Source organism: Giraffa tippelskirchi, chromosome 12 (assembly GCF_054371585.1).
Source record: "Giraffa tippelskirchi isolate mGirTip1 chromosome 12, T2T-mGirTip1v1.2.pri, whole genome shotgun sequence".
Lineage (NCBI taxonomy): Eukaryota > Metazoa > Chordata > Mammalia > Artiodactyla > Giraffidae > Giraffa > Giraffa tippelskirchi.
In genome coordinates, this window is record NC_137286.1 from 120,098,058 (window position 1) to 120,120,497 (window position 22,440).

At 39.8% G+C, this 22,440-nt stretch overlaps 1 protein-coding gene and 1 long non-coding RNA gene across 18 annotated transcripts in view; one reads left to right on the forward strand and one right to left on the reverse strand.

Moving 5' to 3' along the window:
• Positions 1–22,440, forward strand: part of SCEL (sciellin) — a 344,029-nt gene that overhangs the window by 139,338 nt on the left and 182,251 nt on the right. For 2 of the 17 annotated variants that reach the window (XM_081550041.1, XM_081550043.1), the window contains exons 3-4: positions 7,399–7,509; positions 12,925–13,029. The exons of 14 other annotated variants lie outside the window; for them this stretch is intronic. The gene's annotated coding sequence lies outside the window, so the exon portion shown is untranslated. Of the gene's footprint in view, positions 1–7,398; positions 7,510–12,924; positions 13,030–18,902; positions 19,167–22,440 lie in introns of all 17 variants that reach the window. One more of the 17 variants, XM_081550037.1, reaches the window with a different exon arrangement.
• On the reverse strand, positions 2,743–22,111 carry LOC145529489 (uncharacterized). The gene is made up of 4 exons (XR_014071281.1): positions 21,983–22,111; positions 18,026–18,225; positions 17,196–17,283; positions 2,743–4,112 (listed from the first exon to the last, which is right to left on the reverse strand). It is a non-coding gene; the product is annotated as an uncharacterized LOC145529489 (long non-coding RNA).

Genomic DNA, 22,440 nt, shown 5'->3' on the forward strand with positions numbered 1-22,440 from the left:
CTGCTTGCCTTCTCCATCAGCATTCAAACTGAAAATGGATTAGAACCCTCCTAAAAGATGATTGATCCTTGGAAGAAAAACTAGGACAAACCTAGACAGTGTATTAAAAAGCAGTGATATCACTTTGCTGACAAAGGACTGTATAGTCAAAGCTATGGTTTTTCCAGGAGTCATGTTCGGATGTGAGGACTGGAATATAAAGAAGGCTGAGCACCGAAGAATTGATGCTTTTGAATTGTGGTGTTGGAGAAGACTCTTGAGAGTCCCTTGGACAACAAGGAGACCAAAACAGTCAGTCCTAAAAGAAATCAACCCTGAATATTCATTAGAAGGACTGATACTGAAGCTGAAGCTCCAGTACTTCTGCCACCTGATGCAAAGAGCTGACATGTTGGAAAAGATCCTGATGCTAAGAAAGATAGAGGGCAGAGGAGAAGGGGGCGACAAAGGATGAGATGGTTGTATGGCATCATAGACTCAATGAACTTGAGTTTGAGCAAACTCTGGGAGATAGTGAAGGACAGGGAAGCCTTTTGTACTGCAGTCCATGGGATCACAAAGATTTGGACAAGACTTAGCAACTCAACAACAACAATTCTCTAGGGCTCCCAGTACGGATGTTTTGTTGTTTAGTTGCTGAGTCGTGTCTGACTCTTTTGTGACCCCATGGACTGTAGCCTGCCAGGCTCCTCTGTCCATGAGATTTTCCAGGCAAGAATACTAGAGCGGGTTGCCATTTCCTTCTCCAGGGGGTCTTCTCGACTCAGGGATCAAACCCATGTCTCCTACATTGGCAGACGTATTCTTTACCACTGACCCACCTGGGAATACTATTTATCAACCAGAAGACAGGTTTGCTTCTGGGAATACTATTTATTAACCAGAAGACAGGTTTGCTTCTGGGAAGAAGAAATTGGCTCCAGTCTTGACCATGAAATTAAAAGACGCTTACTCCTTGGAAGGAAGGTTATGGCCAACCTAGATAGCATATTTAAAAGCAGAGACATTACTTTGCCAACAAAAGTCCGTCTAGTCAAGGCTATGGTTTTTCCAGTGGTCATGTATGGATGTGAGAGTTGGACGGTGAAGAAAGCTGAGCGCCACAGAATTGATGCTTTTGAACTGTGGTGTTGGAGAAGACTCTTGAGAGTCCCTTGGACTGCAAGAAGATCCAATCAATCCATCCTAAAGGAGATCAATCCTGGGTGTTCATTGGAAGGTCTGATGTTGAAGCTGAAACTCCAATACTTTGGCCACCTCATGCGAAGAGTTGACTCAATGGAAAAGACCCTAATGCTGGGTAGGATTGGGGGCAGGAGGAGAAGGGGATGACAGAGGATGAGATGGTTGGATGGTATCACTGACTCAATGGACATGAGTTTGGGTAGACTCCAGGAGTTGGTGATGGACAGAGAGGCCTGGCGTGCTGCAATTCATGGGGTCGCAAAGAGTCGGACACGACTGAGCAACTGAACTGAACTTGACCATCAGGCATTCATTTTTGAACATGTACACTATACAGCACTCTCCACTGCACTGGGGTATCCTGTGAATGTATTAATAGCAAAATTCCTGCTAGACTGAGGGCGTATGAGAATATGTTCTCTAACTCAGTCATTAATTCAATTGTTTTTCTTTGTTGTTGCTGCTGTTCAGTTACTCAGTCGTGTCTAACTCTTTGCCACCCCATGAACTGCAGCACGCCAGGCTTCCCTGTCCTTCACCATCTCCCAGAGTTTGCTCAAACTCATGTCCATTGAGTTGGTGATGCCATCCAACCATCTTGTCCTCTGTCGTCCCCTTCTCCTCCTTTTTTTTCCCTTATATTTATTTTAAATATTTTCTCTGTGTGCTTGGGACATCCACTCTCACTGTATTGCTTGGGTTTTCTCAACTTGTTTCAGTCAGTAGGGGATGACGGAAGCTCCAGAGCTAGAAGCCGGGGATTCCACTGAGGACTTGGTGGACTGTGGAGCTTGGTCTTTTTTTTTCCTTTTTAACAGTATATGAAAAATGCTCTTTAAAATAACTTCACTCTGTAGGCACAGAATGGGAAATAAGTAAATCATGGCCTCAAGCAATTCAGATTTTTGAGCATATAGAAACCTGAGAAGACGAAATAGTAACTTATGAAATTAAAGCTCTATCTCCCTGGGACACTGATGGCAAAGATTCTTAAAGACTGGAGGATATTTGAAGGAGGGAGAATTTTTGAAGCTTCATGTTAGGAGGGAGTGTGTTTTCCTTACTAATCTTTCTTACCTGGCATAAAATCAACACTGAACAATTTTGTTGAATGAATGAATGAATGAATGAACTTTTATTTTGTATTTGTGTTGCTCTCTCTTCCTCTCTCTCTAGATCCTGCTTCTCTAGAGCCTGTATTTAATTATGCAACAAATATTTATTAACTGCCAACTTTGTGTTAGGTACTATGGTGGATTAAGAGTATTAAAAAATGGATAAAACTTGAGGCCTACCCCCCAAAAGACCTCAGTCCACTATTGCAATGCTTAGATTTATTGAGCAATGCTGTTTATCTTTACCTCCTTTTCATCTCATTCCTATTAAATTTTTAATTAAGTTTTATTTTGTACTGCATTATAGTTGATTTACAATGTTGTGTTAGTTTCAGGTGTACAGCAAAGCGATTCAGTTATACTTTTTCAGATTCTCTTCGCATGTAGGTTATTACAGACTATTGAATAGAGTTCCTGGTGCTATACAATAGGTCCCTGTTGATTTTTTATTTTGTTTGTAATAGTGTGTATATGTTAATCCCAAACTCCTTTTATCCCTCCTCCAACCTTTGCTCTTTGGTAACCATAAATTTATTTTTGAAGTCTGTCAGTCTATTACTGTTTTGTAAATAAGTTCAGTTTTTGGATCCCACACATTTTTCTAAACTTTTTTTTCAGTTAAAAAATTTTAATTACTTACAAGGCTTCCTAACATTTCTCCTCTTGGTAGTTCTCATTTTGAAGAACATGTATTCAAAATGCTTTGAATTTTGAGCAACCCTAGTGTTTTTGTGAACTTGCTAAATTAGATTTACTTCTTCCCTTCCTTCCCTCTCTCCCTTCCTTCCCTCTCTCCCTTCCTTCCCTCTCTCCCTTCCTTCCCTCTCTCCCTTCCTTCTTTCCTTCCACATTGATTTTCTCTACGTATACATCATGCACTAATTCTTTCAAAGTTTTTCTTACAATGTGATTCCCAAGTGTTTTGGACCAGAGTTTTGAAAGCTTAATGACCTTGTTGTAGGGTAAGGGAGTTAGAGAAGGCGAGGCTCGGAAAAAGAAGGTGATCCGTTAGGAACAGATCACCTTTAATGGGGCGAGAAGGGGCAGCAGTCAGATTAGTGAGCTGCAGCACTAACCCAAGAAATCTACTGTCTTAAGGGGGCCTGTTCTTCTCCAAGGTTGTTCAGATTAGTTATCTCTTAAACGGCTAGGGCAAGGAATTCTGGAGATCAGCCAGAGGCTGGGACCGGCTGGGAGCTGGGCATAATCAACCTTAATGTCCTTTTTTTTCTTCTGGTGAGAGAGTTCTTTGTTTTGCATAGAATGGTGGGGAGGACCCAGAGGGGAGTTTTTAACTCCAGGCTATTTTGGGCCCTGTAACTTTCCTTCATTCCAGACCCTAAGGAATATATATATATAAAGAGAAAGAGAGGTGGACGTTGTTAATGTTCAGGGCTTCTTTGTGCTGATAAATGAGGGTCAGAGATGTGTAATCTGGGAGGAGGGAAGTCTAAGGCCATCAGGGTCTCGAGCAAAAGAACAGTCTTGACTTGGTCTTGGGAAAGGGCTCAGATTCGATCTTGGAGGAATCCCTGGAAAAGATTAAACAAAAAAGGCCCAAAGGTGCTGCTGCTGCTGCTGAGTAGGTGATAAAAATGAATGGTCCGAGAAGGGGTAAAAGTTATAAAAGGTTCTCTGTAGCCACAGGATGGAGATGTAATCTTCAACGTGTTCAAACGTGGATCCTTGAGGAGTCGAGACCCAGATATCTACCAGAAGTTGTTTCAGGAATAATTGCAGCCATGAAACCGATAGGCTCATCCATCACCAGTTGGGGCCGGTGGAAGCCATGAGAACTTTAGAGTTGAGGGCCTGTGTGAGAAACTTGGTAAGTATTAGTCTGGCAAGCATTTTCATCATTAGGCTGCACAACCTTTTTTAGACGAGTGATGTGTACCCAAGGGGTGATTTCTTTTAATTTTGCAGTGGTAGGGGTCAGCAGAATTACCATGTAGGGACCTTGCCATTTTGGGGTTAGATCTGAGTGGGACTGAATTGTCGTATAGACTTTGTCTCCTACTTGAAGGGATGGGTATGGAAGACTGGGATGTGGTCGAGGGAGTAAGTCATCCATATGTTGCCAAAGGGCAGCTCATATTTAGGCAAGTAAAGGAAAAGGAAGGTGAGATGGCAGTTTGGGACCGTCCCAGGAGAGGGGACGACCTAAAGGTACTATGGGCCTCCCATACATGGCCTGAATGGACTGATATTTAAGGGTTTTTTTGGTAAGGCCTGGACCTTTAAGAGGGCTAAAGGGAGGAGTTTAGTCCAGTCTTGATGAAGTTCGATTGTTAATTTGGTCAGAGTTACTTTTAGGACTCGGTTGGCTCTCTCAACCTTACGGGAAGACCGGGGGTGACAAGGAATGTGAAACCTCCAAGGAACTTGAAGGGCTCGTGCATTTTGGGTGATTTGAGATGTGAACTTGGGCCTGTTGTCAGACTAGAGGGAGGAAGGCATTCCATATCTGGGGAGGATTTCAGTAAGAATAAGGCGAGCCACAGTAGGGTCTCATTTGTTAGTAGTCGGGAAAGCTTCGATCCATCCAGAAAATGTATCTACGAAGAGTAAGAGAAATTTAACCCTTTTTTCAGGTGCCACTCTATATTATGGCACTTTTACTACTTGTTTTATACAACTACATGATTTTAATAATGGTTTATGGATGCTATTTTGTGTGCTATAATATTTTCCAGCTTTTGCTCCTATGTCTTTGTACCTCTTTTTCTTTTTCCCAAGGAAAGTAGAGGAAAATTTTACAGTATTCTCTTTGGAATAGAAGATAGGGACTTTAATCACCGAGATGATGTAAACTACCATTATCCCACTGATGTGAATATTAGACCAGAATAGTTTATAAGATACAGTAAATCATCAATAAACATTATGGAGTCTGCAAGTCTCTTTGTGTTCATAGGAACAAAATGTTACTCCTGTCCTTGGGGAAGCCATACTTTACAAGAAAGAGCATATACAAAAGAGAGAATTAGCAATCTGTGGGGTCAGGACTCATACCAGAAAATTAAATAATGGTGATCCAAATTTTGTTAGTAGATGACATTCAGACTTTAAACATGCAAGCAAAGATATTTCTTCAGGAGCTGGAGGTAAATGTCACTTGCTTAAGTTCGTAATTGGAACAGAGAAGGTTGGCAATTATAACACATGTCAAAATAAAATTTTTAGTTTGAAAAAATTTTAATTGCTTACATGTTTCTTCTTAATGTCATATTAAATTGGTGTTATTAATGAATAGAACATTGAAACTGGTATTTCAGAGATTAGAAAAGAAGTGAAAGCAGTTAAAATACTTTTTTTGATTTGGGGGATTTTGTTTATGAGATACCATTGAGTATTTATACCCTAAAAGAATGTGGAGGACACAGGTCAGTGGGGAAAGGAAAAGAAAAGACTTCTGTCTCTTGATGAAGAGAGATGACAGGCAGATCCACAACAATTAATTATAGTACAAGAATAATAAAAGTGATTACATCTCAGAGAAACAGAGTTACCTATAGTTGTATGGAGCCAATTACACTAATATTTAGTTATTGGGAAAGAGGGAAGAATAAGAGACTAACAGTGTTTCTGAAGTGATTGTTAAGAAATTTCAGTTTTAAGAAAAATTCTCCTGTAAACATGTATTGTTATTGTGAATTTTTTTGATAGTTGACTCAGGTAGCTTTAGCATAGTCCTTCAGAAGAAGACATGATTATTCTTGGGACAAGGAGGCCTTATGATTATCTCTTGCTTTTGTCTACCCAACCCAAGGTGGCTTATATTGTAGCTATGGGGGAAAAAATCTTACCATTTTATCAATGTAGAGTTGCTATTTCTTCATCGCAAAGGATTAAACATTGCTTTGTGTGTATGTGGTTGAGGTTGAGTTGGGGTCCCATTATATAAGATCATAATGACTGGAGCCAGGATGAGGATGTTTGAGAACCACCGCCTTGGGTCATGAGACCTCCATCCACTTACTGCTTTTAGCCAAGTCATCTTTTATTCCACTTGAAAGTTTCCGTGGTGATTTTAGGTGGACAATAAAATTCAGTCATGGTGATTCCAATCTTATTGGGAGATGACAAGTCAGCTCTTAAAATTGTATCTATATGTCACCAAAATAACTAAACCTAATGCCTGAATTTGTTATAAATTCTGCATAAAGTCTTTGTAGTCAAATCCATGTTGAAAATTAGCCAACAATAAGAGCTGAAAAGAACTTTAAGGAAAATTTAAGGCAACCTTTTCATCTTGGAAATGATAACTTTTGTGATGAACGGAGGAGACCATAGTATACTTTCCCAAGGCAGTACAAAATTCTTACATGCAAGAAAGTGGTTTTGACCTAAAATTTCCAAATTAGCTGTTTTATGTATTAAATTATTATTCTTGGTCCCCTATGTTTTGACTGGGTCCACTCCCAGGATGGCAGAATTGGAGAGGCTAAAATTGACCAGTGATTTATAGAGGCCAGTCTATAAACTTAATGAATGGCAGAAGCTTGGGACTGTTAGTACCTATGCCAGTCAAGGTGAACTTTATCTTTGCTGTAGCTGAATCCTGTGAACTCTGGTCATACCACATTGTCCTTTGTAATACATCCAAGCTTAAACATAATAATATGTCCAAGCTTAAACATCAAATTTTCATTGGAAGTAATCACTCAGTCATGTCTGACTCTTTGCAACCCCATGGACTGTGTCCCTTCAGGCTCCTCTGTCCATGGAATTCTCCAGGCACAAATACTGGAGTGGGTAGTCATTCCCTTATCCAGAGGATCTTCTTGACCCAGGGATCAAACCTGAGTCTTCTGCATTGCAGGCAGATTCTTTACCGCCTGAGCCATAGTGGAAGCCCTGTAACAGTCACAGATTCTTAATTAGCTTGGTGCTTTTATGTGTATGGTGTCAAAATTTGGTGCATAATACTAATCCATCAATACATGATCCATTGTTAAGAGAAAATTGACTTGTTAGAAAGCAAAAGTGAATGCTAAATTCACAATTATGTAAATTTAAACCATAACTGTTTTAAGTATCATAAGGCATTAGTGCAAGAGTTTTGTATAAGTGTTATGTTTCTGCTTTTTAAAAGGTATCTGGGGTAATTGATTTGCTTCAGTAACCAGTGGTTTTCTGGGTACTCGTCTTCAGCCATCTCCTGCTCTGCTTGGCTCTGCATCCTTTCTGCTCTTCAGATGAGCTTGTGAGTGTACTACTTTCTTATGTGCATCTGTGTTAGCAGTAATTAGACTGGAATTGGGGTTTTTGCAAGATACTTAGTTTCTCTTTTTTAATTTTTTTTGTAAAATGAGGATAATATTTGCCTTGAAGATTTATTTTAACAATATATATAAATGTATGTAAAGTTTCACCTGCTCAATAAATGCTCAGGAAACTAACTAAAACTATGTTCATCCAGGGAAATGTCTGTGGTTTCTCTTTGTCTTGCTTTAGGGTGGATATTCAAGAAATATTGCCAAATAAGAAACACTCAGATGCAAACACAAGAGCACATGCTGAAACTGGCTTATAGATGCAAGCCAGCTGGCTGCTCTAGACAGTCTTAGGAAGAAAGCCTCCTTCATGTAATTCATAAATGGAATAGCCAAGCTTAACTGGCTTTTTCTGTGTGTGTGTTTTGCTTCCTCTTTTAATTTTTGTGAGCTCTGCATTGCTACATAACTGTGACAACATTAACCAGAGGGTACAAGAATAAAGTAAGTGGGTGGATGTTCACAATGCAGTGTTTACAACCATCTCTGTGAAAGAGTCTAGAGACAGTTGCATGTAGGAAACTCTCTGCATGGATGATGTGACCTCAGGCTAGCACAGCTGATAGTGAGGCAGGGAAACCCTCCACCCAACTTGGCAGATGTGTGTATGTGCATGTCTGTGTATGACACTGAAAATATTCCATGTTATGACTGTCTCAAAATAGATATATATATGTATATACAGGCTCCTCTGTCCGTGGAAATCTCCAAGCAAGAATACTGGAGTGGGTAGTCATTCTCTTCTTCAGGGGATCTTTCCCCAGGAATGGAACCCGGGTCTCCTGCATTACAGGCAATTTCTTTACCATCTGAGCCACCAGGGAAGCCTATATAAATATATATATATATATAAATGTATATATATATAAATATATATATGTGTATATTTATAAATATATATATGTGTGTATGTATATAAATATATATATGTATATATATATATAAAATTGGCATTTATTTCCATACTTTTATACTCTCCCTTCATCACAAGGCTGGAAACCTGAGAATCTTATTTTCCAGACTCCTTTGCTTTTGTTATTGTGGCTGTAATCTACATTATTAAAACAAAACACAAGAAAGTAACGGCAATGAAGTGAACTCATCCAAGATTCTGAATGCAGAATCGAGGCTTAGTGAGCCCTTATATGAAAAACATAAGAATTTATTTGCAATATAAATAGTAATTTCCATAATTTTTTTATTTTATAAGTTTGGAATTGTGAAGGGAGTCTTTCTACACCACCCGGTGACTTAAAGCAAGAAATACCTGTTTGCTCAGCATTTGCTGCAAAGGTTGAATCCTTTATTAGACAGAAAGGTGAATGACTTTTCTTTTCCTTTTGTTTGCTCTTTTTATGTGACATTGTTTGAGAGACTGAGCACGGTATTTTTAAACAGATGATAAGATGTCACCTTTGAGTGGCAGAAATTTACAAGCAACGGTGGAGGATTTCATTATGATTTCCTTATAGCATGAAACCCAAAAGTTACTCCTCATCTTCATGATGAAATCACACTGAGGGGCAACATTCAGACAGTGATTGGAAGGAAAGGCACTCACAGGAGGGTAGGGCCGTAATTTTCATCTAAGGAAATGCCCTAGACTTGCAAGAAGGGAACTGCATTTATTACTGAGCAATGTGATGGTTCTCCCATATGGATAGCTCGTCTCCAAGAAGCATTCAATCAGGTGAGCTATCAACAGATCTAGCCTTTGATAAACACATCCATTTTAATAGCAGTTCCTGAGATGAAAGGTTCAGATACTTTCAACTTCACAGCACTCAGTTTCTGCAGCCTGAAAATATGAAATGATAACTTCCTAGTGTGCTGCCTTGAAAACCATCAAATTATGCTAGAATCATCCTTTTAGACATAAAAGGAGACGTAGCATGTTACTAATTAACCCATCTCCATTGTTATTCCTGAAATGATTTAAGGCAACTGGCTGTATGATGTGATGGGAAAAAAATCCTTCTTGGCCTAATGCAAACTGACAGATTGCCCATGATAATCTTTATGGTGTCTTGCATAACACATGAGAACGTTTTGGGAGTCCATCATTTAAAACTTGATTGCAAGGGATCACACTAATAATTAATCTCTCAGTGTGGAGTTTAAGGTAGGCCTGAATTCACCCTAAAATCTACCCCCTCTTTGGACCATTGTGACTCTGAAGCTTACATGTATCCACAGAGTTGATGTAAACCCAATTCACTGGAAAATTAGAAGACAAGGATTCGTTCTCTGTTCTTGTTACTATCTTGGTGAATTTAGCAAGTGGTTGTCACCTTTCAGTGGCATAAATTTTGTAACCAAAGGAGGATGTTATCCAATCTCTATATCACATGAATTCTAAAACTGTTTGGTGACCTGGAGGGAGGTTGGTTAAAAGGATAGTAGATTTTTCTCTAGTGAAATGACCCTTAACTTGCAGGAAGGTGATTGTATTAACAGGATTACTGAATAACATGCAGTTCCTTCCTTGACCATATAGGTTTTCACCTGAAACAAAAGGTGTCAGTTTTCTCTTATTGAGAATTTTTTCAGCCAATATTTTACAAGAAACTTCTGCTTTTACAAGAAATGTTTTTTAAAAGAGTTTAAACAGCAGGAGGAGAAGGGGACGACAGAGGATGACATGGTTGGATGGTGTCACTGACTTGATGGACATGAGTTTGAGCAAGCTCTGGGAGTTGGTGATGGACAGGGGTCTGGCGTGCTGCAGTCCATGGGGTCGCAAAGAGTTGGACACGACTGAGCGACTGAACTGAACTGAAACAGCATAAGTCACAAGAGCCAAAAGATGGAGGCAAAGCAGGTACCCATGGACAGATAAATGACCAAAGGAGATGTGGTGGCTACTACAGACAGTGGACTATTATTCAGCCTTAGAAAGGAATGAAATTCTGATGCATACTACAACATAGATGCATGTTGAGGCTATTATGCTATGCTAAATAATCCAGTCACAAAAGGACAAATATTGTATGTTCCACTTCTGTAAGGTACCTAGAATAGTTCAGTTCACAGAGATGAAAAGTAGAATAGTGATTGCTGGGGGCTGGGGAAGTAGGGGATGGGGAGTTAGTGTTTAATGGGGGTAGAGCTAAAGTTTGGGAAGATAAAAACGTTCTAGAGATAGATAGAGGTAATGGTTACATAACAACATGGTGCATGCACTTTAAAGCCACAGAAGTATGCACTTAAAAATGGTTAAAATGGCAACATTTATGTTATACATATTTTATCACAGTTTAAAAAATACATTTAAAAAGGGAAAAAGAGTTTAAAAATCTCTAGGGCCTCCCTAGTGGCTTAGAAGTAAAGAATCCACCTGCCAATACAGGAGACACGGGTTCAATCCCTGGTCCAGGATGATTCCATGTGCCACAGGGCAACTGAGTCAGTGCGTCACAGCTATTGAGCCTGTGCTCTGGAGCGTGGGAGCCACAACTATTGAACCCACATGCTGCAACTACTGAAGCCTCATACCCTAGAGCCCAGGCTCTGTACCAAGAGAAAAGCCCGTGCAGCAACGAAGACCCAGCACAGGCAAAAACATTTTTTTTAAAAAGAGACTCTAGCTGCATCTTCATTTTCATCCCTTTTCCTAATTTAAGAAGGAGATAAATTCCACTTCTCCACTGTTTTAAGGCCAAATAAAATGTCACCAAAAGTGCTTTTTTTTTTTGCTTCTTTTAAGATGTTTCTCTTGGTAGACCATCAACTCAAGACATATTTGTGTGGCTCCAACTTCATAAAATAGAGTTGCATCTAGCATTTGTTTTACAATTACAAATATGGAAGGAAAAATAAGAAAAATACTGTTATCATTTTAGGAAATTGCTTTTTGGAGATAGTGTACATGATGTTAAAGATGTGATATTATCTTTATAAATATATTTTTTATTACTGAACATATTTTAAAATGTACAGTTGGGCATCGAGTTAAAGATATTTATGAAATATTTTCTTTTGCTAACGTGAACCCCACCAATCAATGATACATTTCTTGTTCCCTTATGAATATTTGACTGAATCTTACTGTCCTTTTATTTTTCTGAAGTAGGCTAATAGAAGGCTTTTTAAAGTAGGCTAGTAGGCTAATGTAGCCTACTTTAAGTAAGTAGGCTAATAATGGCTTCAAAAGTTGTTTATTTTTCTGTTTACTTTCTGAGATAATAACTATCGTGAATACCTTTGTGTGTCAAAGATTCATGCCAGAAATACTCAAGTGAGAATGATTTTTCCATTTTTTTTAAAGTAGAGTCACAGTAATTTATCCAGTGTTTCAAAATTCAAATTACCGTTCAAAAACTTGCATGAGATTTATTTTAGAAGAGTTGTCTTTCCCCACAGAATGGTGGTAAAAGGTGAGAAAATATGACTCCAAGAGCCTAGACATATTTTGACAGAATATAAAGCATCTAGAATTTTCCTTCTTAATTAGTCCATTTTTATTGTGAGTCTCTTGTTTTGACAGAAAAATTTCGTAAATGATTAATTCTTCCACAGATAAACTAATTTAAAATAAAACAATCATTACAGAGAATAATCAATAACTTGTAGCATTGTGTTGAATTTAAAGGTGAAAGCATTTATAGTGCAAGCACAACCACACTTGGAAGTTTCAGGAAAGTGATTAGCACAAAAGTGGAATAAGCCATAAACAAGGCAAAGTCAGGGATGGGTGAGACAGAACTATTATTGCTTTTCTAAAATTTATTTTAAAATTTCTATTTACTAGTCATTTTAAATTTTTATTGGACTATAGTTGTTTACAGTGTTGCATTAGTTTCTGGTGTATAGCCGTTGGTGTTGTTCAGTCGCCCAGTTGTGTCTGAGTCTTTATGACCCCATGGACTGTACAGCCATTACTCAGCCATTAAAAAAAAAAAAACTGAAATAATGCCTTTTGCAGCAACACCTAGACACTGTCATACTGAGTGAAGTAAGTCAGACAGAGAAAGACAAATATTATATAATATTTATATGTGGATCTTAAAAAATTAGTACAAATGAACTTATCTATAAAATAAAAATAGAGTTACAGATGCAGAAAATAAACTTATGGTTGTCAGGAGGTAAGGGGGGATAAATTGAAAGCTTGGGACTGACATTTATATACCACCGTACACAAAATAAAAAACTAATATGGACTTATTGTACAGCTCAGGGAACTCTACTCAATACTCTGTAATGGCCTATGTGAGAAAAGAATCTAATAAAGGTGTGGTTATATGTATACGCAGAACTTTTATCATTAAATGCATCCTGGGCAGTGCTGATCCTGGCTTTGGAAAGATTCCTTAATTATTTTTTTCCTTCCAAATCTATTGCAGAACGGAGTTTCAGGTGTTCCCAGGAGGTGGTTGGTTCAGTGAGAGTGAAATTTCATGCTGAAAAGTCCATGTAATTGGAGTACACTGAGGGTCAGGTGTTTCCTGGTGAGTGGTTTGACTCTATTTTGGGTCAGTCTGAGTGAAAGTCAAGTGCTTCTTCATGTGGGGAAACTGAGCTCTTCTGTGGCACCTCTTATGAAAGGCAGAGATAGTGGCAGGGATGGGGCAGTGCCTCAGTCCTTTATGGGCTCGCAGAGTCTCATCCTCATTTCCGCTGGGTCCTCTGCCTGGTCTCACAGTCCTGACTTTATATCACGACACTACTTTACCTGTCTTAGTAAGTTCTCTTTGTATTGTATTTTCCCATTATTGAGAAGCACCCATAAGATCAACAAATCTACTACTGATCACTTCTCATGGTGCATCTTGAATTTATTCACTGAATTATTAAGTGACTACTGTGTGTACTAGGTGGGCTTCACTGGTGGCTCAGATGGTAAAGAATCTGCTTGCAATGCAGGAGACCCAGGTTTGATCCCTCGGTCGGGAAGATCCCCTGGAGGAGGTCATGGCAACCCACTCCAGTATTCTTGCCTGGAGAATACCCATGGACAGAGGAGCCTGGCGGGCTACAGTCCATGGGATTGCAAAGAGTCAGACATGACTGAGTGACTAAGCACAGCACCGAGTGTACTGGGTACTATACTGTACAGTGGTGAACAGCAGATGTGGAGATTGTTAATATATGTGTATGTATGGGGGGGGTGCAAGTGGCTGACAAGTGAACCAATGCTTTTTTTAAAAGAAGATAATTTCAGGTGATGATAAATTCTATGAAGAAAATAAATCAGGGCATCGTAATGGAGAACTGAATGTTCCCTGTAGATTGGAAAGTCGGAAAGTTCTCAATATTATGCTTAAAAAATGCCCTCTCTCCTGAGAGTGAGGATGCACGCAGAGAGTCCACCTTACCCCACTGGATGGGATGAGGAGAGTCAGAGTGAAACGCTGTACCTCAGAGTGGGACTTGAACCCACAGTCTCTTAATTATAATCATTCACTTGGTGTCCATCGATAGATGAAAGGATAAGGAAGAATGTGGTATGTATATACAATGGAATGTTACTTAGTCATAAAAAGGAACGCATTTGAGTCAGTGCTAATGATGTGGATGACCCTAGCGCCTGTTATACAGAGTGAAGTAAGTCAGAAAGAGGAAAACAGATATCGTATACTAACGTGTATGTATGGAATCGAGAAAGATGGTAGTGATGAACTGATCTGCAGAGCAGCAATGGAGACGCAGACATAGAGAACAGACTTATGGACACAGGGTGATAGGAGGAAGGAGAGCATGGGATGAATGGACAGAGTAGCGTGGGAACATACACTACCATATGTAAAATGGAGAGCCAGTGGAAATTTGCTATATGACTCGGGGCTCTGTGACAATCTAGAGGGATGCAGAAGGGTTGGGAGTGGGAGGGAGGTTCAAGAGGGAAGGGACATACGTATACCTATGACTGACTCATGTTGATGTTTGGCAGAAACCAACACAATATTGAAAAGCAATTATCCTTCAATTAAAAATAAATAAATTTTAAAGAAAAGGAAGTGGGGAGAGGGAAGACCACCTTCTTCCTCATTCTTTCAGTAGATGTAAGGCTTACCTCACTAACTCTTCTTTTGCACTGGGCAGGAGAGTATATGACCCTATGAAGTCAAACTAGAACTGTCTCAGTGCTTATTCAAATCAGTAGGAGGGTGGTAACATAGACTAAAATATGTTAAGTAATCTTGGGTTTCAGTATAATGAGGGTCTCCTATTTTGGAAAGTCACCTTTCCCTCATATTCCTGTTCTTGGTTCTAAGGATCATTTTCTTGCTAGACTTCATCAGCAGGATGCAGGCCTCATTGTTTTTTCACTTAATAACCTGGAGTATGTCTCATGCTTTTATTGATGACTTGATAGTTAAATAAGTCTACTTCCTTCCTTCCCATAGCTTTCTGAGCTTACAGTGGTCTCCCAAAGTTCCCTGAATTTCCCTCTCTATCTGCAATCCCCTAGTGGGACTTCTGAAACTACCTGTGTAACTATCCTTCTCTATTTCTATCAAAAGGAGTAAAGATGAAAGAAACCTGGTCTAGTTAATGCACCCATTTCAGAAATAAAGATCCAGAGGGCAGAGTTACCTAGGCTACTCAAACATGTTTGACTCAGAAAGGATAAGGTCAGGATTCCAGTCTCTGCCTAGTCATTCTTTGAACAAAAGCACTAGTTCTAGGCCCACAGTATCCAAGTCTTGGAAGCCTTGGATAAAGTGATCTACCTGGCTTGGCAAGTGAGGCTATTACCAAACTAAGTATCAGGGCTAAATGATGTATTCATAAAGACACTGTGAATGGTTTGAAGACATCAAACCAATGGGCAACATCAAATTAAAATTTTCACAACCATACCACGTCATAATTGTAAAATGGGCTTCTCTGGTGGCTCAGATGGTAAAGAATCTGCCTGCAATGCAGAAGACTCAGGTTTGATCCCTAGGCTGGGAAGATCTAGAGGAGGGAATGTCTACCCATTCCAGGATTCTTGCTTGGGAAATCCCATGGACAGAGGAGCGTGGCCAGCTACAGTCCATGGGGTCTCATAAGAGTTGAACACGACTGGGTGACAAACACTTCACTCTCATTCTTGGAAAAATATCTGAAAGGTTGTAAAGTGGGGCTAATGCAGGATTTGAAATCCAATCCAGGCTTATTTCAATGGTTGAATACAATGTAGCTAATTAGACAGTCTAAAGAAAAACTTTTTTAGATAGTTGGGTTTAAAAAATCTGCCAAAGGTCACCTAACCCCTCCCTTCTTTTCTAGGAAGGAATGTGCCTAAATTTTCCCAGAAAGATGGGTGTTCCCTTCAGAGAAATAGATTGCTCAACCTTGCTTGGTGGCAGCCAACTCCAGAGAGTCACAAAAATTAGGACAGGATTTTTTTTTCATATTTTACCAAAAAGATTGCATAGAAATTCAAGGCTCTGCACAATGGTCTGTGCTTCACTGCGGTAGAAAAAGATCCAGAAATTGCTGCTGCTTGATTGGTGTGACAGTCCCCTTAAGACTCTGACAAGACACCTGGGATGTACCTTGACATGTGACTATGGAGCATGGCTTGGGAAAGTATGGGGAGGTGCTTCTCCTCATTAGTCTTCCAGCTTGTATCTAGTTTAAGGGACTACAATTAAAACTGTCTATACAAAACCAGGAAATAGACTATCTACTTTAAAAGGGAGCTAAGGGCTTCCTAGGTGGTGCTAGTGGTAAGGAACCTGCCTGCCAATGCAGGAGACTCAAGAGACTTGGGTTTGATCCCTGGGTCGGGAAGATCCCCTGAAGGAGGGCATGTCAACCCTCTCCAGTATTCTTGCCTGGAGAATCCCATGGACAGAGGAGCCTGGTGGCCTAGAGTCCATAGAGTAGGAAAGAGTTGAACATACCTGAAGCAACTTAGCACTGTATCTACTGTAAGGGAACGAAATGACAATTAAAGAGTTAGAAAATAAGATTTATGAAGGAAAATTGAAGAAGAAGGGGAATGATGATGATAAGTCTGAAGGGATCAGATCCAACATTGGTGCTTGATCCTGTTTTCTCCTCATCACTGGGAAGACCTCAGTGTCCCTTTGGAAATCCTCTGAAGTGCTTCCAGGAATCTGTTCAAGCTCCATCCAGTTCCTATTCCTATTCTGAACTTCCTTCTTCTGGTATTCCTCCTGCCTTCCTCCCCCATTTCTTCATACCTGGTTTGTTTCTGTCCACCCAAGCCTTTAGTTAATTATTTTATTAAGCTGTGCATTTTCTGGGTCCCCACCCTTTTTCTTGACAAGTATTTACCACTCCCATCTAGTGATTAACCAAAGGAAGACTTCCTGGTTTCTGGCACACAGCTTTGCCTACTGAATGTTTTTTGGAATTGAATATACATAGTATCTTTGCCAGGGCTATATTATATTGGTCTGGAGCTTTGTGAATGAGTGACAGAAAATGGGAGAAAATAGTAGGTGTCTATATTCACACCAGTTCCCAGCACGCTTGGTTTCCCATTCCAGCACACGTTGGCGAAGACCTATAGAAGAACATTAATTTTCTCAGACTGGTGTATTAGTTGGAACAGGCCAACTACTATAATACAGAACTTTAACGTTTCAAAGTTAAAAATTTGGATTAGAAATCCAAAATAAAGTTTATTTGTCACACATATTAAAGCCTTCACCTGGTTGGCTGGGTCTACTGGGCAGGTTTCCTCCAAGCAGCAATGTAGGCACTAGGTCTTTTTCTTTCTTCTTAGACTTCTCTGTTCACTAGGTGCAAGGGGAAATAAGAGAGAGTACTGTGTATGTGAGCCCTGAAAGTCATATACATTTCTATTCATACACTATTACCATTCATATACTGTTCATTCCATTCATATTCCATTGACCAACACCCAGTCACAGGGCTCTATTCAACTGCAAAGCCAGCTGTGACATGTTGCCCAGAAGTGTGCTTGGGGAGAAAGAAAAATTCACTTGGTGAACAACTAACTAGCTGTTGGCATAGATGCAGTGAATGAGTCTTTGTTTCTGTTAATCACAAATGGCTTTAACTAAAAGCTAAGAAAAAATATTTCAGTCTCAAAGGGTACATACAAAGTCCTCAAAGATCCTTTCAGGTGGGAAACCATTACACTTTGACACATCGAGTTATAAAAATGAAGTGAAATATGCTATATTAAAGTCTACTGAAGGTTAAAATATACGTGGTTGATATACCAGAATTGTGACTCTGCCAATATAGTACATGTTTCTCTTGGCAAAATAATGATCATTGTTTTAGTGGACATTGAAGACAGTTTGATCATGCTTTGTCATTTTTGCGGGATGTTTGACACCTTCCCATTTCTCCATTTTTCATATTTTCAAAGGAAAAAAACCTCCTTTGTTTATTTGCTAACATGTGCGATCATGAAAGAATGAATAAACAAATGAGAGAGAGAGAGAGAAAAAGAAGGAAGGGAGAATTTTCCTTATATACTAAGTAGAATATAAATACCCCTACACCTACCTTTTTGTCTTTTGTTTTATTTATTTATTTGTGGCTGCACTGGGTCTTCGTTGTTGTGCATGGGCTTTTCTCTAGTTGCAGTGCGCGGGCTTCTCATCGCGGTGGTGGCTGCTCTTGTTGCAGAGCATGGGCTGTAGGGCTCCTGGGCTTCATTAGTTCTGGTACACGGATTCAGTTGCCCCAAGGCATGTGGAATCTTCCTGCACAAGGGATCAAACCCATGTCCCCTTCACTGGCAGGCGGATTCTTAACCATTGGACCATGAGGGAAGTCTTCTATACTTATGACCATTTTCTGCACTGTTTTATTGAACAATGGATCCCATTAAATTTTAAGATTTTCCTCTGAACTATGAAAAACAGGCAGAATTTTGTTTCAGGGTTTGTTTTGGCACCAGGTTTAGTGATTTTTCTTTTCTTTTACTTATATCAGATTATCCCTACATCTATCAGCATTCACTCCTAATACAGGAGTATATCAGCTTCTGGGCAGAGTATATATCAATAATAAAGTGCAAGCAGTTTCACAAATACCATAACCTGGAGGAGGTTTGGGAAGAAAAGCAGAGCCTGAAGAGAATAAGTGGAAACATAGCTACAAATAGAGCTATAAACCAGATAAAAGATCAAAGAGGCCAACTTTTTCCTAAAACATAGAACTTTATGAAACCCTCATTGCAGGAGCTCTATGGCCCATTCCAATGGTATCATTAAGTGGAAAGATAGAAGAGACCAGAAGGGCTTCCAAAGAGAACAAGTGGCCTGCACTAACCATTGGGCAGATTTGGTTTTGAAAATTCTGTCTACATTCAAGAATCCAGAGCTTAATGTCTTTCTATAGAGTCATTCTCTCCTTCCTTCCTTCCTTCCTTTTGTAGAGCATACCTGCAATATGAGAGATGCTGTGCTAGACATGAGCCCGTCCCACAGCCTATGGAGGAGTAATAAGTTAATATTGTCCAACAGCTCAAGAACTTGGAGGTTACTTTCATTGGTGCAGAAGTTGACTAGCTTGTGCATATAGACACGGCAACCAGAGGCAGCACCAACACCTGTGAACAAGGTGGAGACCATCCTTGGAAGTGCTGGGTCTTCTCTTCTCTGGCTGGGGAATTAAACTGCATTAGAAGCTAAGTGCTCAGGCAAGTGTGTTGGCTGAGTCCCACCCGTGGCTTACCTTCTATCTTTGCAATCTCGTTCATTGGGTCATTGTAATTCACTGAATTACAAATGCATAAGACAGTCCAGGCTGGAGGAGGACACAACAACCCACTCCAGTATTCTTGCCTGGAGAATCCCATGGACAGAGGAGCCTAGGGGGCTATAGTCCATGGATGAGGCCCAGGACAAATGAATGGTGCACCCAATGTTTTAGGACTTTACAGTAACTATAATATAAGATGCACAGGGCCATCTGAAAGATACAGTTACAAGCTACAGGGGTGCATATCTCTCCTGGTGAGACTAGAGAAGCTTCAGAGAGGAATCTCTAGGATCTATTTCATTGCGTGTTTTAACTGGGTGCCCCAAGTGTCAAATGTACATGTACTTTAGCATCTTAGCTTTTACCTCACATGTTACTGACTGAGTTTACAACCTGTCCTGAAATTTACACAGTGTAGGCTAGATTCTTTGCCTTCGGTAGTAACCAGATATACAGGACACCTGTATATCTGGTGCTCAGAACCTATGTAGCTCATGAAGAGCTCCTCAGGAAATCTTAGGAATCACTACTCCAAATTCCCCTGCCTCTTACAGTAAATAGAACAACTCCAGTGATTCCAAGTGGCCAAATATTTAAGGCCTGCCTGATTCTGCTGTGAATGTGCTAAGTAGCTTCAGTCGTGTCTGACTCTTTGTGACCCTGTAGACTATAGCCTTCCAGGCTCCTCTGTTCATGGGATTCTCCAGGCAAGAATATTACAGTGGTTGCCATGCCCTCCTCTAGGGATCTTCCTGACCCAGGAATCAAACTTGCGTCTCCTGCATTGCAAGTGGATTCTTTACCACTGAGCCACCAGGGAAGCCCGCCTGATTCTACTGATGCCTTGCAAACCTGCTCTGTAGAAGGAAAATGAAAAGCAGACCCAAGGTCACATAGATTATCTTTTTCCACATAGATATTTAGAGAGGAGTTTAGAATAAAATATACTCAGAAGACCCATTGTAAGATGGTTTCCATTAGACCAAATGATTTGTTTTTCTATGCATTCATCTGAAAAGTATATATTTCCTAACAAAAATATAAGTAAATATGTTCAGTATATTGCACCTCTGTTTTGGACAGATGGTGAGAAAAACTGTCTTGGACCTAAGCATCACACTTATTCCTTTTTACTGTCAGCAAGTTAGGATTAGTCATCTCTCTCTGAAGGAACAAGGATGTGGTTATTTCCCACTGTCTCAACTTCAAGTGCCTAAAACTTTTTCCTGCAAGGAGCCAGGATGCTGTCCAGGGAAATCCCAACACCTGCTGGCTGACCTCTGCTTCAGAAAAGCAAATGTGTTCTGTCCTTATTCATTGCATTCGTACCTAGAATCCCCGGAGATTCTTTGGTTACTTTCAACATTTGTAAACTACATTTATCATCGCAGTTGCATGGTCAGTTGAACAGTCACTGATATGGAAAAGCCTCTTGGATGTAATATCACGGTATAAAGACTTTTGTTTTCACTTTAAAATGGTTAAGAGAAAAATTAGAGACTAGAAATAATGGAAAATAGTCTATGCTGAGAACTTTAAAATACTTCTTATCTGTAAGGTCTAAGATTATGCTTAGAATTATTTCCTGTTCATTATGCTTAGAATTATGCTTAGAATTAATTCCTGTTCACGTCCTCCTCACTCCTAGCCCTATTCTCCTTCTGGAAAGATTTTTAAAGAATAAGAACTGATCTAGTGAGGTGGATGAACCTAGCATTTGTTATACAGAGTGAAGTAAGTCAGAAAGATAAAAACAAATATCATATATTAAGGCAGACATATGGACTCTAGAATGGTACTGATGAACTCATTTGTAATGTAGCAATAAGGATTTCAACTCTGAATATTCATTGGAAGGACTAATACTAAAGCTGAAGCTCCAGTACTTTGGCCACCTGATTAGAAGAGACGACTCATTGGAAAAGACTATGATGCTAGGAAAGATTGAAAGCAAAAGAGAAAAGGGAGGCAGAGGATGAGATGGCTGGATAGCATCACCAACTCAATGGACATGAATTTGTGCAAACTTCAGGAGATAGTGAAGGACAGGAAAGCCTGGGGTGCTACAGTCTATGGGGTTGCAAAGAGTTGGACATGGCTGAGCGACTGAGCAACAACAGAGGAGCAGACATAGAACAGACTTGTAGGCACAGGAAAGGAGAGTGTGGGGCGGATGGAGAGAGTAGCATTGAAACACATTCATTACCATGTGTAAAATAGATAGCAGGGAGCTCAAACCCCGTGCTCTGCGACAACCTAGAGGGGTAGGGTGGGGTGGGAGGTGGGAGGGAAGTTCAAGAAGGAGGGAACAGAGGTATACCTATGGCTGATTCATGTTGATGTATGGCAGAAAGCAACAAAACACTGTAAAGTAATTATCCTTCAATTAAAAATAAATACATTTTTAAAAAGAAGAAAAACCAATAAGAACTGAGTGCTTCAGTGTCTGTCATCATTTTATCTGCGCTTTCACACACTTTTTAGCAATTTCTTGAGTCATTTTTTCCTCACTTCCCACAAATAGCATGGGTTAAATGGAGCTAATTTTTTTTTAAAGTAATAATTCTGATTTTGGAATCCAAAACGACATCACTTACAGTAATAACACACATGTAGACAGCAAACCATCCACCAATGCAGCTGCCTATGAATGTTCTGTAAAGCCAATGACAGTGATTTATGTTTTGGTGTGTTATCCTTGATCCTTTGCTGTTTGGGAAGCAGTGTTAAATCAGAGGGGATTGGGGGACTGACCTCATTACATCACAGGTGCTGATTCACTGTCCTCCAACTCCCCTTCCGAAGGCACGGGGCAGACTGAGAACTGTCATCACCCTGCCATGGAAATGTGTACAAGCGAAAATCCTTGCAGGCTTGTGTGATATTTTTACTGCTGTCTCCTAGTGTCCCATTAATAGCATGTTAATGCAATCGAGAAGATACTTTGTATCCCCGCCCCAGCCCGCAGCTAAACAATCAAACACTTAAAATCCTGCAAAACAGCTTTCATTTTAAGGTTCTGATCCAGGGACTTGCCTTGCTACATTATGCAGTGTTTTGACTGCCCCCTAGTGGCTGTTTGGAATCATATTCTCTTTCAAGAAGAGAATTTGTCTTTTTGTTTCTTAACAGTGTCTCACAGAAAAACCGGTGTGCTGGGAGTGGTCCTCGAAGAACGCTATGCTTTCCTCTTTGAAAAGAACAAAAAGAAT